Genomic DNA, 14197 nt, shown 5'->3' on the forward strand with positions numbered 1-14197 from the left:
GCCTTTATATGTTGACTCTTGCCTTCTTCCCCAACCAGGCGAACATTAACATGATCGGGCATCTCAGCAGTCATGGCTTCCTGACAAAACCAAATGACAACAGACTTACTTTTGACTGCAACTCACCCTTCTTAGCCTATAAGAACAGATACGTTATGAACAGACAGACAGATAACTGTAAAACACGCTGCTTGACTAATCAAAAGATGTTTAATGAAATTTCAATAATCAATCAATGATTACAACTAAATTGATACTGAGGTTATTTTTAAGCCTTACCTTTAAAATGATTCCTCATACCTTATGTACTGGTCTCTGAGGTTGGTGTTAAGCCTTCCTTCAATTGTGCGACACCTAGATCTCATCTAAGTGCCTTACATGCATCAAACATCATGGTGTGGTGCTTTTCCCCATTTCTATTGGTCAGTGGTCCACCTCAATTGCAGCCAACATCTCCACTCCTCTGAGAACGAGCACTATCAGAGACAAGGGGACTCCTGCGCCCAACACCGAAAACTCAGCTCCAGTGGCATTCCCCACAACATGGTCAACTACAGAAATGACATGATGCAGACTTACAGAAGCATGTGAACTCAGAAGATCAGGGAAAGAGCTTATTTGTTTTTGTGTTCACCTATGGTTCATATGTCCTTTATTCATTCCAAGCTGAGCATTGACTTCCCATTGTAGTCATCATCACTGCTAATTTAAAATGCCTCCAACTCCTTCACTGTTCTGTCTTTTTTCCCCTCCAGATTTGTTTGAGGTGAGATTTCAGTATGGCTAGATACAAAAGGCACTGATTATGCCAGCTTCAGCCAACTTGTTCTGAAATAAAGGTTAGCTTGGAATTTCCTCCATGTCTATTTTTAGATGGAGAGTCACAAGAGCAATGTTTGACCAGCTGAAACCAATGTCCACCCAGGTAAATCTATTACAACCTACAGGTAGCCCTGACACCTGTATCTGTATAATGGTTTACAGTGTTGCTATTATCTGGCAGCAGCAAAGACAACCAGCTCACTGAAATACCCACCCTTCATTTCCAGTAAGTGCTAAAGGGAGGTTTTCCCGTTCCAGATGAAAGAAAGCCACAAAACACTCCTTGCCGATCATGCCATACTATTAAAAGGAGTATTAAGAATAGGTTGTTTGCACATTGTTTGTTTTTCCCCTGTAATTTACTGATGTTTGCAGACATATGTCAGTCCAGATGAAGACTATTTTCCTAAAAATAAATAAAAATAAAAATATTGTGTAAGATACATAAATAAATGGGTAGATGAGTGCAAATCCTTGGCCTGACTCATTCTTGTAGCACTTCAATTTTTCTTTTCCATTGCCATTAAAGCTTGTTTCCATGTGGTCAGAATAGAGGAAAAAAAAACACGTATTGAGTCACATGAATCAATCATGTGCAGAATAAAATAAGCCAACAAAACACAAAAACAACATTAATTAATACTCACTTTGTGGTAAAATATTAATTATATGTGTGTAGTCTTTATGTTCAACAGGTAGAACCCCAAGCAAGTGCAATCCTATTGTTTTCCTGAAAACACTAGGTACATCAGCTACAGCTGCTACTTTCACAACTTTCACCACGCCTTCTACTAGATTAATAATAGCAGTAGCTTCATGTGGATGGAGTGTGTCAGTATTGAATGGGAACAGGATGATCTAACTGCCTTCCTGGTACATTCAACGTGGCACTATCTGTGCCCGGTTTGGAAGATCACATTTTGCCTGTAGCACTAGCAGTTTTTTTTGCATAGGTTCACACCAATTGTCTGTAGCAGTGAAACCGAAGCCCTTCCTCCCTAACCCCCGACCTCCGCCATGCGTTTGTTTCTTTAACTAAAAATGCCAAAGTCGAACTGACACACTTTAGCCTTGTGCAGGTGAGAGAAACACCTGGTTTCCACTGAAGTCAGCAGCACAAGCAGCCAACCCCTTTCCTCTGCAGTTGCCCTACAGCTGTACAGAGATCAGCTGCAGCTGGACTCGTTTTTGGGGGGGTTACCCATGTTTTATGACCAGAGAAAACCCTGCCAAGCCACATAATGCAAGATTTTACTTTGAATCAGGCAGTAACCTGGTCTCTGCTTCCCTATTATCCAAGGAACCTATTTTGTACGGTTTCATTAAAGAGATGTATTTGGGGTTCAAAATGATTATTGCAGTACTCGTCTTATTAATTGTGGAAAGCACACACTTACATGACCACACTTCCTCCCCCTTCTACGGTGCCTGGGTAGGACATAAGGCACTAGCTACTTAAGAATACCAATCAACATCAGTAACATAAGTGATGTCAGTAACTGGGAATTAAAATACAAGTTTTCTATATACTGTAGCATGTTGTTAAATATCTCTTGCATTAAACATCTTTCTGTAAACCCCATAAAAAACACATGCTTTAAATAAGCAAGGAAAAAACTGTCCCATGACACGTTGTTGCATGAAAGTTTTTTTAAATATATGTTCAATGAAAACAGTATGAAATCAAGTGGAGTGACCTTTCTGCTACTGTAGGTGCTGGTCTTTTTTCTTTTTCTACTGCCACTGCATTACATTCTTGTTAAGTGCAAAGAAAATATTGTTCAAAGTACTTCGGCACAGATCAGGCTTGTGGATTTTTCTTTCAGATTTCCTGTTGTACTTGACACTTTTCAAAATTTAGAGAGTGTCATGAAATGTGGTTTCAAGGAGGAACTGAGGGGATCTTCTGGAAGTGGTTTCCCTTGAAAACACAGAATTGTTTTGTTTCATTTTGCCACAGATAGACCTTTTACAGCCGAAGATTTTAGTGAAGACATCCTTAGGATTTCTGAAAAATCCAGTACATCTTTGTTTATGGCATTGAACTGGACTCGGTTAATTTGGGTTTATTGAAGGGTAACATAGCAGTAAGGGCAGAGGATGTCTGATAAAATGTAAAGTACAATGTGAAATAGCACACACAGAGAAGTCAGAAGCACTTGCATGGATCTAATAACTTGCTTTGCCCTGTGAGGTTCTTGTTTGTGATGATGTTTTCCCTCTGTCACTCACTAACGGCCCTACAGTTTTCACGTGCAGACCCTGCTTAGTTTCCCTCTTTCTGAGACTTGAACCTTTCAGACATCTCCTTAAGACAGGTTTAGGCAGCTTAAGTCTGGGATGGTTTAAAATACACCGGGCACTTGTTTAAAAAGCTTTCAAGGGGAAATGTAACCTAAAGATACCAATCCCTACACAAGTCAAACGCTCAAATGCCTCTAAAAAAAGTAATAATCCATGAAAAATACTGGCTCCCAAAGTATATATTAGGATTTTAACTTTTCTTTTAAATAAACAGAACATGTTATTCATGTCACATCATTTTGCCAGTAGCCATCACTGCAATGTGCTCAAGCTTTGCAAAAAGGCTGTATTAAATTCCCCAGCAGGGAAAGGCTAGTAAGGTTTTTGCCAACGATGTCCACAGAGTACAAATGTTTATTTAAAAAGTTATGTTCGAGTATTGATTTTATTCCCTTTTTTAATTCTTGGCTCAAACAGTCTGTCTGTCCATCATATGTTTCCTCAGAGCAAATGCCAGGTCTCCCTTATAATAATTCCTATATTGTGACCCTGTCAGCTCCAAGCCAGCAATGATAAGGGAAGCAGTGCAATGGAATCCAAGTAAAATAAGTTGGAGGCTGAGCATATATTAAAAAATTGGATATAGAATATCTCACCTACTAGTAGGAAAAATATAACAGTTAACATTAATATCTGATACATTATTTTTTTCCCCCCTTTACTATTTTCAGATTTGGAAATTTAAGTTGGGACTTAATTGCATTTCAACTGGGATAGATTTTAGCTGCAATGAAGCAGTCTCAAATGCTTCCAATAAAATGCAGTGTTTTTCTCCTATCCATAGCATGTCTTTTGGCACTATCTAAATATAGTCTGAATGGGGCCCTGCAACGACTACCACAGTAGCAGTTGCCCACATAGCACGTTGCTAATTAACAAAGCAAGAGCACTCATGAAGCAAAGACACTGTCTTTGGGTAACATGTTAGATTGCAGTGTCACTAATAAATGATTGATAAACAGTTTATAAAACAGCTAATCATATCTTTATCATATCTTATAAAGGTTTATTGATAATTTATAAATGGACTTAATGGTTTCTAACTGTTTTATAAACTATTAACCAATCATTTATTAATGACACTGTAATCTAAATTGTTACCTAATTTTGAGAGGAGAGTAATATAAATTACAGAACTAATCAATCCTTTTACTGCTAATGTCATAGCAGTAAGGTCAACTTAATAGGATGCTCTGTGAAGAATGCTTTTTTATTATCCTCAAAAATATGTAAATAAAATAACACACACCATTACATTTTTTAAATGCCAGTTTCCATTCGCAGTTAATATTTACAATCATAATTAAGTCAATTTTAAATTCTGCAGAAACAGCAAGCAGTACTTTCAACATTCAAAACAATAAACAATCGATGCAGTTGCTTTGAAAAGCTGTCAGTCACACTCAGGGCTGTATTAGTCATTCCCTGTGGTCTGATTCAAACAGCACTGTAGGAGGGAGAGATCCTGAATATAACCCAGCGCGTTTTTCATGCTGCTGTGGTAACATAAGGTGAAGCATTACATTGGGATTGGAAAACATACAGGTATAATAGTCTGAGGGTTTGGCTTTACTAAACCTCAGGCCATGTGAAGGCGGATTGACAAGGCCAGTGCGTGGTGGTCAGGGGGCACTGGGGGTCTGACCACTCATGAATCTCCTGATTCTTCTCTCGCTGTGTACTGTGGCTTCACGCCAGACCACTGTTGTGATGTGGGGCTTGATACGGCTGGATTCCTTTTACAGCTTGGCCATCCATCCTGGGTTTATTAACTTAGGCTCCTGTGGATTAATATCTCTCAATACATACTATCAAATTCCTATACCCATTCTGCGGAAGCAAGGGGAACCATTCCGATCTATAATGAATTTTTTTGCCGTACTCTGCGGTCAATATTATATATCAGGGCTTTCCCCGTGGAAATACATTAAGTGATTTTTTTGTTAATATTTTTCTTTCCCTAAAGCTCTGTGTTACAGACATGTTAATTAATGAAATAAGAAGTGTAATGCTTGAGGGAACCACACATATAAAGTACTTAGGAATTTTTTATATATATGTATTTTTTTAAATCAAAATTGGATTGCAGGGAACAGTGTGCTGACATTAAAATAAGCCTCAGATTACCAAGCAAAAGGAGGTCCCTTGATTTTAATACATATGTAGTGTATTAATAGAATATAATGACAAAACATCATGTCTGTTTTTAAAGTAGTAAATAACAAGGCATACATTTTCCTGGTTCCTAGGCATATTGACTTATGGATCAAATCAGCATGCTTTCTTTAATTAATTTCGGACTATAATGTGAGAACCATATGTGAAGTATTGTCTTTGTAGAGATTTAATTAATACATACCAGCAACCTGAGGAAGATTGTGCTGGAAAATGTCCAAATTGTACAGCCCCAAAGAAATAGTAAAGAAACTTTTACTTTTTCTGTGGGCAGTCCAGAACTGTCGAGCTGAGATACAAAAATTAAACCAATTTGAAAAGAGTCCCTTAAAATATCTGTAACTGAGATCTTGTATAGCTCTCATTAATACAATTGCTCCCTCCTGAATATAACATGAGTCCAAACTAGAACGATTTAATGGGCCCCTTATAAACAACACATTATCAACGTTTCTCTTAAAATAGAAGCATTACTGCATCTGATTAAAATACTTATGTTGGCAGTTTAATGTTAATCCCTGAGTTTCTAGCACACAAATCGCACTCTAAATTCTCAGTTTGGGTCATCAAAGCAAACTCTTAACTCTTAAGGCAGCCATACTGATTATTTTCCCTTCCACGCTGTGACGTCCCTATATATTATTAGAGTGTACACCAAAATATCCTTTTCTAAATATACGTAGAAATAGTCCATTGATATATGATTGTGGCTTTAATTTTATTTTTAAAGTGTCCCAATTAAACCTTATTAGAGTGAGCAGTTATGACAGGCATCTCCTGCAGTTCTTCCACACTGTGTATAAATCTGCAAATTGATCTCGCTCAACTCTCTGCTCTGTGTTTAATAAAAAGAGCCCTTGTACTGGAGCAAGGAGACATTTGCTATTCCGTGTAAAAAAAAAAATACAGAAGCTTTTGTGTGTATTAGTTGCATCACGCGTTTTTTATTATTTTTATTCGTAGCCTTTCTCTAATGAAACTGAACCATTCAGGGGAGCCCATTGGACACCAAACAAAGAGGTCCTTTCTCTGCTGGGAGAGGTGTCGAAAGGCAAGGTGAGATCGCATCTTGCACAGATAAAGCAAGGAGCTGTGCGAACGTGCTCGAGACGCAGGGGAAAAGAGGACACCTGGTCCCGGCCTGTGTCTAACTTCCATTGGGGAAAAGAGCTGGACGGGGGGCAGGCACCGTTTCAAAAGGGTTCCTGTGCTCTGTGTCCTGGGCAGCAGCAACTGCTTCTCCTAACCAGCACATGTCAGTTCAAGTGCAGAGTGCCAAGACATGTGGTATAAGCAACAATTTGTAGAAGAATCTGCTGTGAAAAAGAATGTTAATATGCTCAAGTCATTGGGATAAACTGCTTTAGAAGGAGATGCGAAAAAGTTAAATTGTAAAGTCAAAGGGACTGGGTAGGGAAGGGGGTGGGGGGGTAGTTCTGGCTCATTAGTAGGAAGTCTGATAAGCACCACAGCTGACATTACCCAATAATTATGTGTGCTAACCAAGCAGCAATGACTCGGCTTTCTGGCTCAGGAAAAGACGTCATATCTGATGAGAGGGCCCAGTTCTGGCAGAGAGGGTCTTCTCCTGTTGCCAAGATTACTCCCAAAAAACCCAAGACTTAGTCATCGCTAATAATAATTAGCTGCTAACATATACATTAAAAGTTTATTAAACACTTAGTTAAAAGAGGTTGGGTGGGGGGTGGGGCGGGTGGGGGATGCTGTTTTTCTGGCCAAATTGAATTATTGGATTCAAAAGCAGATATGGCATAGCTTCATAGCTCATTGATTTTCAGTGCCATAGCTTTCTTACACTGCATAATGTAATTTGTACCACATGTGCTGAAATATGCCCCCATGAATAAAGAGTGGATGTTTCACACACTTGGGAAAAGTAGAATAAACCCTTATGGGATGTTTGTGCCCTGGTAAAATGCACACAAGGGCCAGCGTCAGCGGGCACAGTGGCACAAGACAAGGGCCAGAGGTGGGGAGGGTTTATGAAGACCAAAGGCAGGCTGATGGACACTTCTTATGTTAAAATCTTAAAGAGGCCCCTTGATCTCCAGCAAGTCATGCTGTGAAGTGTGAATATGGTACTGAAACATTTCTGATGCTTTAGGGGTATAAGAGTGTAGCATAAGTGTGAAAATGAAACGTCCTTATATTTTTATACTCATTTTAGGATGAAACTAGAAAATTCTGTTAAACAATTCTATAGAAAACACTGACAGTGTGTGTTAGGGTACTACAGCATTTAAATATGATTTATTAACTAAAATCTGTGTATAATGAGCAGTAAAATTATTCCCTGTTCAAAAGAAAGTTTAGTTTAGCAATTCAATATCTTCCTATGGCTGTGATCCCAGTTTCAGATTTTACCTTCTGTAAGTGTAATTATGTAATCGGTAGTTAACTGTATGTCGAGTACATACCATTGTTTCTGACAGTATACAGGTTACTGGAAACAAACGCATCTTTTTGTTTATTTATTTTTTTGAGGGAGGGGGTGCATAATAATAATTAGTCTGTGAGTGTCTGTACATTTCACAATTCAGTTTTTTTTTTAAAGATTGGAAAAAAATGTGTGAGAAAACAAATTATTTATTACAATTAGTCTGAATCTTAAGCTGTGAATACTCACAAAGCCGGACTGTAACAATGTAGGACAGTGAAAATGTGTGCGTCTGCAGTGGACAGTACAAGGTGTTTCTTACATTGAAAAGGGATGTGGCAGGTCTCTCTGAACTGGCCTTGCCTCCTGGCGGGGCTGTGGTTACCGGCGGAAACTGGAAGGTACCCACACGCGTCTCACCGAGAGCCCCACGACAAGACCTGTGGAGCCATAGGGGCGATCCCTTGGCCCCCGTATACAGTCTGCCTTTCACCTCACTCTGTTGACACAAAGAGTAACTTATCCCACCTTCTTTTTTTTCCCCTTCAATATGAACCGAGGCCAGCTCCAACCACAGCTTAATAAAAACCTGACTCCCCCAAAAAAACGGCTGCCAAGTATGGCTCAAGAAAAAAAGTAAAAAAGTGCCCTAACCTAACCTGGAACTTATTTAGTGAAGGATGTTAAAGCGAGTGAGAAGTTACTGTACCGTTCTGAACTGCTATTGACAGCCCAACGCAAGAACAAACCTGCAGGGCTGTATTTACTGTAACGCATCATATACATGCTGTGTAATAACATGTTCCCTCTTGCGTACGCCTGGATTGCACATACAGCATCACATATCTGATCTCAAGCTATTAAACTTGACACAATTTGCTGCTTGATCCAGGTCATGTAAAGATTTCTGAGTGGTTGTATATGTAGTCATCAGGTCACTCTCACTCTCAAAACCCTCCCAACAAAATGCTGAATACCAAACAAGCTCAGGCCATGAAAAAGAACCGACTGATTTGAAAATTATATACATTTTAATGGTGCGTTACAAAACACACAAAAGCTGTATCATTTCGATGAGTAACCCTTACTGCCACGCATTTGATTGGAAAACTTTACCGCAAATGCATTTGTCATGAATCACACAGGCCTTGAATGGAAACGATGGCTTTCAATAAGAGATTTCGGTCATGGTGATCTTCAAGTACTGCATTGTTCTTTATGATGCTCCCCGCTTCAGTCCTTTAACTGTGTAACAACCAACAGAAAAAGAGAAAAAATAAAATGATCTATGCAGTTAGTGTAATCACACACAGGCGTCAGTAAACACAGTGACAGAGCTGCACTGAAAGACGGCCTGCAAGTTGAGGTGAAAAGGGGAAAAAATATATATTCCAATGAGAATCAGCAGTATGAGGGGAGGTGTAGGTTATTAAAATTCATTTTACATAACAGGCCTTTCATCAGCCCCCCTGAAACAAGGATTAAAAAAAAAAAAAATGAGGGGAAGTGAGTGCTATAGAAGTTTCTGCACAGGGTTGTATTTCTTAGGGAGTGCTAATGGAAACTGATGTTGATTTGAAGAGTATCATCAAGAAGAAGAATTTAAGAGCACTTCAGTGCTTATTAGAGCGAATCGGGGGTGACAAAAGAAAAGCTTGACACATCTCCCAAACACTCCCTCTCTCACTTTCGACCACTTGACGTCCTTTCTATCTGCCAGATAATAGCTATTGAACAGCCAAGCAGTGCTAATGAGGGTTACCTGATTTTTGAGAATGAGCAAACAGTTGCGGGGAATTCGTACAATAAACCAAACGGGTGTTCAATGCACCTGGGCTGGATGTCTATATTCAAAACCTTTTCACAGATAACAGCGGTTGTAAGTGCAAGACATGTTGTTGTCAAAACAAAGACCTACATACAACAATTAACAAGACCTAACAAGAACAGCAAAGACTACATTCACTAAGTACCATCATCAGTGTCTTGCAGAACAGCTATAATGCATCTTGGCAGGAAAAGGGGTGACATGGCTTAAATCAGGCTATATTTTGATATTTATCATCTGCTGTCTTATGTTTGGGTTCTGCTTTCACTGATAAAGTCCACCGAACAGAGAGTGTTGTTAAATGAAGGGCCATTATCTATCGGCTTTATGTTAGAGGGATGAGATAAGTGCCACCCAAACTTTCATGTGCTGTCAAGCTCACTGACAAGGTCAAGAATGTAGTGAGAAGATTTAGAAGTTAGGTTTTGGTTAGGTTCTCCAGGACTAGGGCGTAAATAATGTTACATTGTCAGACATGCAAATAAAGACACCATCGGTTCTGTAGAACTAAGGGGAGAAAAAAAGTTATGTAGAATTCAACACATAGATCTGGAGCATATTAAATTGGGAAAATGCTGGGGTAACAGAGCGAGGACAGAATTCCCCCACTCACTTTGGTTGAAGCCTATTACATAATACTGTAGAAATCCTATTGTGCACTTCCAACATTTGTTAAAATCTATTGAATCCGATAGGAGTTTTAAGGTTCAATTTGTATGCCATAATTTTCGTCCAATCTTCCAAAATACATTGCAGTTCAAGTTGCACTGCAATTTAACAAACCACAGTCTGGACTTCTTCCAATTGACAGTGTTTAGAAGATGTTTCCTTCTCATACTTTGAATCGCCATAGGAAGTCAGCCCGTGTTTATAAGCCTGACTTCGTTCAGTTAGTGATCAGAAAGAGAAGAAAAAAGAAATGAAAAATGTAATTGTGGCTTATCTAACTTTGAGATAGTGTAAAGGAGCAGCAAGGCCAAATGATTAATGCATCTTATTATAGTCCTGAGCAAAACAATATTTAACAAAACTTGAATATGATAATCTGTGGTTCAGTGCAAGACAGAGAGGATATGAAGGAAGGTAATTACTGTAGTAAAGCAAGATAAGCAGACAGAATTATGGAAAAATCAGCACTAATATTTTAATATACATTTTTAGGATGAGTATATGATTATTAGAATTGTTATGAAACTATATTCTTGGCTGCAGGAATATTTGATGCTCTTATCTGAGCTTAAAATATTTTCTTTATTTGTGCTTCACCTTTTCATTTCTTAGTGGACATCAGAATATGTCTCACTAACATATATGTAATAGAAACACACACTGGCACACATTAGGTAACACCACTTCACACATGTTTTCAATGATAACTGGCAATTATAGCGAACAGCATTGTGCACTATTGGTGTAACATTAGTCCCATATTTGAACAAGGCAGTACTCAGAGGGGATTTGGTTTCCGTATGCTACTGATTGTGGGGGTGGGGGCAGAGGTTATGACGTCTGTAAAACAAACATTACAGAATATGTTTCAAGAACTGTCTACAAATGGAGATGTTTTGAACATAAATCGACAACCCGTAACCCTTTGAAATTTGACAATGGCAAAAGAAAATAAATTAATAAATACATAAATATGGCAAATGACAGAAAAAGTCTGTGCAATCGGTTCTGTTGTGCTTAACAAAACACGGTTGTAACAGAGGCTAGATGGTTCACATGAATTAAATGCAACGTTGCAATGTTGTTAGCATTATTATTGTTATCATTCAAGGCATCTCACATTTAATGACACAATCATCTTGTAAACCTAAACTGTATGCATATGGTGCAAAACTTACATTATGCAGACAGATTTGTAGATGTTTGTAAAAAAAAGAAAAAAAAAAACCTAACCACTACACAATTAGCTGGTGAGAACAGTTTGTGACAGTACTGTGGCAGCAGCAAATTATATGGAGTGGATTTATTAATGATATTTCCCCAGTCAGACATCCCAAAAAAGAACTTTGTCAAATACAGACGCAAGTTTAATGCAGACATCAATCAGGGTTCACGTCACAACTGCTTCAAATGATCCATGTCTAACAAAAACAATTTAGTCTTCAGGGTACAGTGCAAAAATAAAAAGGTAAAAAAATGTCCTTCTTTCTTTGCATGGAAAAGCATGAGCATTTAATAACATTGCTAAGTAAAGTTTAGCTTTTCAATGGTAGACGTGTACAGGATACCAAACTTTTAAAGATTATTTCCAAGGAGACACAGGAGGAGCGGCTGGTGGTCATGTATATTTTTACAGCACTGTTCCCTCATGATGTCACTTTTCAGCTCTAAACAATGCTCAACAATGCTAAGATGGTACAGCTTTTTGCACTATTCAAAAAAGAAATACAATAAGCCAAACTCATTTGCTTGCCTCGCTTGTCTCCCTGCTGATCTCACATCTCTCAAACTTTCTTTTTTTTTTGGGGGGGGGGGGCTTCTTTTAAAGAACTATAGCGGACATTTTACTTCAACTGATTATTTTCTTTGAAAAGAAAAGGCTGCACACAAGAATAATTGGTCTCTAAATGTACTTATCCAAATGTTTAGCTCGGGCTTGCTAATGGACTCTGACAGAACACTGTTACTACTGTGTGCCGTCTTCTTGCTCCAGCCATAGGTGGAGGAACACCCTATCGTCCCCGACAGACTTGGCTAAGACTGTCAAAGAATCCTGGTGTGCAATTTCTCTTTTAACACTTTATATTAATATAACAGCACTTACCTACTTCATATCATTACTTGCAGGGAAACGCTGTTTGCTTAGAAACAGTGTAGAGCAATTCATTACTAACTCTTCGATATACATTTCTATAGAGTTGGCTGCAGGGTTGGCAAAATCCACTTCACTAATATGCCATAAACATTCAGTTGGAGCAGAACTGTATTTACATTTATTATTTGTCAACTTTCCAGTCAGGGACAGAATATTGAATGTGCTGTACAGCCAGAGGCCCCCTCTGAAGACTGATAGGACAAATAAACCCATCTAGCTGACAGAACATCTACTGAAACGTTTTTTGTTTGATCAATTAATGATTGATTTACATCTTTGCAAATTGCAAATATTTATTTATACATTTTATATTGTCCAACACTGTATTGCCAAGTACTAATCAACCCGCCTCCGAGCTACAATCCCAGCACCAACCTTGGTGACTAGACAACATATATGGGTTCTCTGCAATGTGAAACTATCAAGTCACCTGCTCTTATTTGCAAAGGGCAAACAGCACTGTTATTGTACTTGGTGGAGGGCTGACACAGCTCTCGCTGAGAACAATGCAAGCCTGCTTGATGAAGGACAGTGAGTAGGGGAGAGAGGTGATGAAGATTCCCGCCAGCGCACAGCCAGATGTGACCCGTCGTCATGAATGGTTTTCTAAGTCCACTTTATTCATAATCTCAGTGCATCATCCATTGGCATGTGCAGATGACAGACTATTGAGCGATAAGCAATAATCAGTCACACAAAAAAAAACAGGAAGGCTCTTATATACACCACTAATGCTCCGACCGCCTGATGCATTGAAATGTTTTAAAATAAATTAATTAATTCAATAAAAGTATGTTCCAAACCTCCCACGAAGAACAAACAATTACCAACAAGATATCTTCCCCATAAATCCTGGCAGTGCTGGAAGACGACAAACTTTCTTCAGAAAAGTGGTTAAACATAGGTGTGTTTAGCCGCTGTAAAGTGGGATCGGTGGTTTGATTTGCAATGAATAAGACATCAGAGCTGAGAAGGGGAGGCAAAAGAAGCAGCAGCAGTAAACAGTGGGTTCCTTTGAACTCTTTTCTTTATTTTTACGTCATGCTCTGACCACTAAGAAAACATGCCTCCACAGTGCGTTTCCTTAATATACCAAACACACAAGCTGACCATGTATTTCTTCAAATGGGACGTAAGCCATGATGGAGGGCAGACCGTTTAAACTGGACCTGAAACCCCAGGGTACTAATGTGTCTGCTTTAAAGAGGAGACTCCAGCACATAGGAGGTCCCAATCTGCTGAAAGATAAACGTGGAGAGCTGGAGAAAACTTTGCGGAAAAACGAGGGACTCTGTAGGGAATATGTGGTGTTTGTAATATACTGTAGGGCAACAGTGTCCAAACTAAAAACATCTATGTAGATTATTTAATTACAAAATTCAAAGAAATGTCTCAGCCGGCCCCACAGCTGACATGCAGTGAGGAACAAATAAATTATTATAAGACTACTTTTATGTGGTAATGTGAAAGCAGTATAATTGAGCATTTTGTTTCTTCTAAGGTCCTTCAGACACTTTAAATATGATCACTAATGTATCAGGTATCATGGAAGACCTGTGCTTAATGTCCTTGATGTCCTGTATTTTATACGTGTTAGTATTGAATGATTTATAAACTGGAAAATCTGTGTTTGTGAGCTTAAAAATACACAAGCACACAGAATCTGAAGATGGATGAAAGGTTAGTGATCAACAGTTCAGCAGGCCTTTAGCTTCATGACACGTGGGTTACATTTTAATTACACATATAATTACACATATAAACCATATATATGTAATCTTTCAGGAGCAAATTACTGTATTAGAGTGAAATATCATCAAACAACAGATGACCAACCAATAAATGA

This window comes from Amia ocellicauda, chromosome 5, assembly GCF_036373705.1.
Source record: "Amia ocellicauda isolate fAmiCal2 chromosome 5, fAmiCal2.hap1, whole genome shotgun sequence".
NCBI classification, from domain to species: Eukaryota; Metazoa; Chordata; class Actinopteri; order Amiiformes; family Amiidae; genus Amia; species Amia ocellicauda.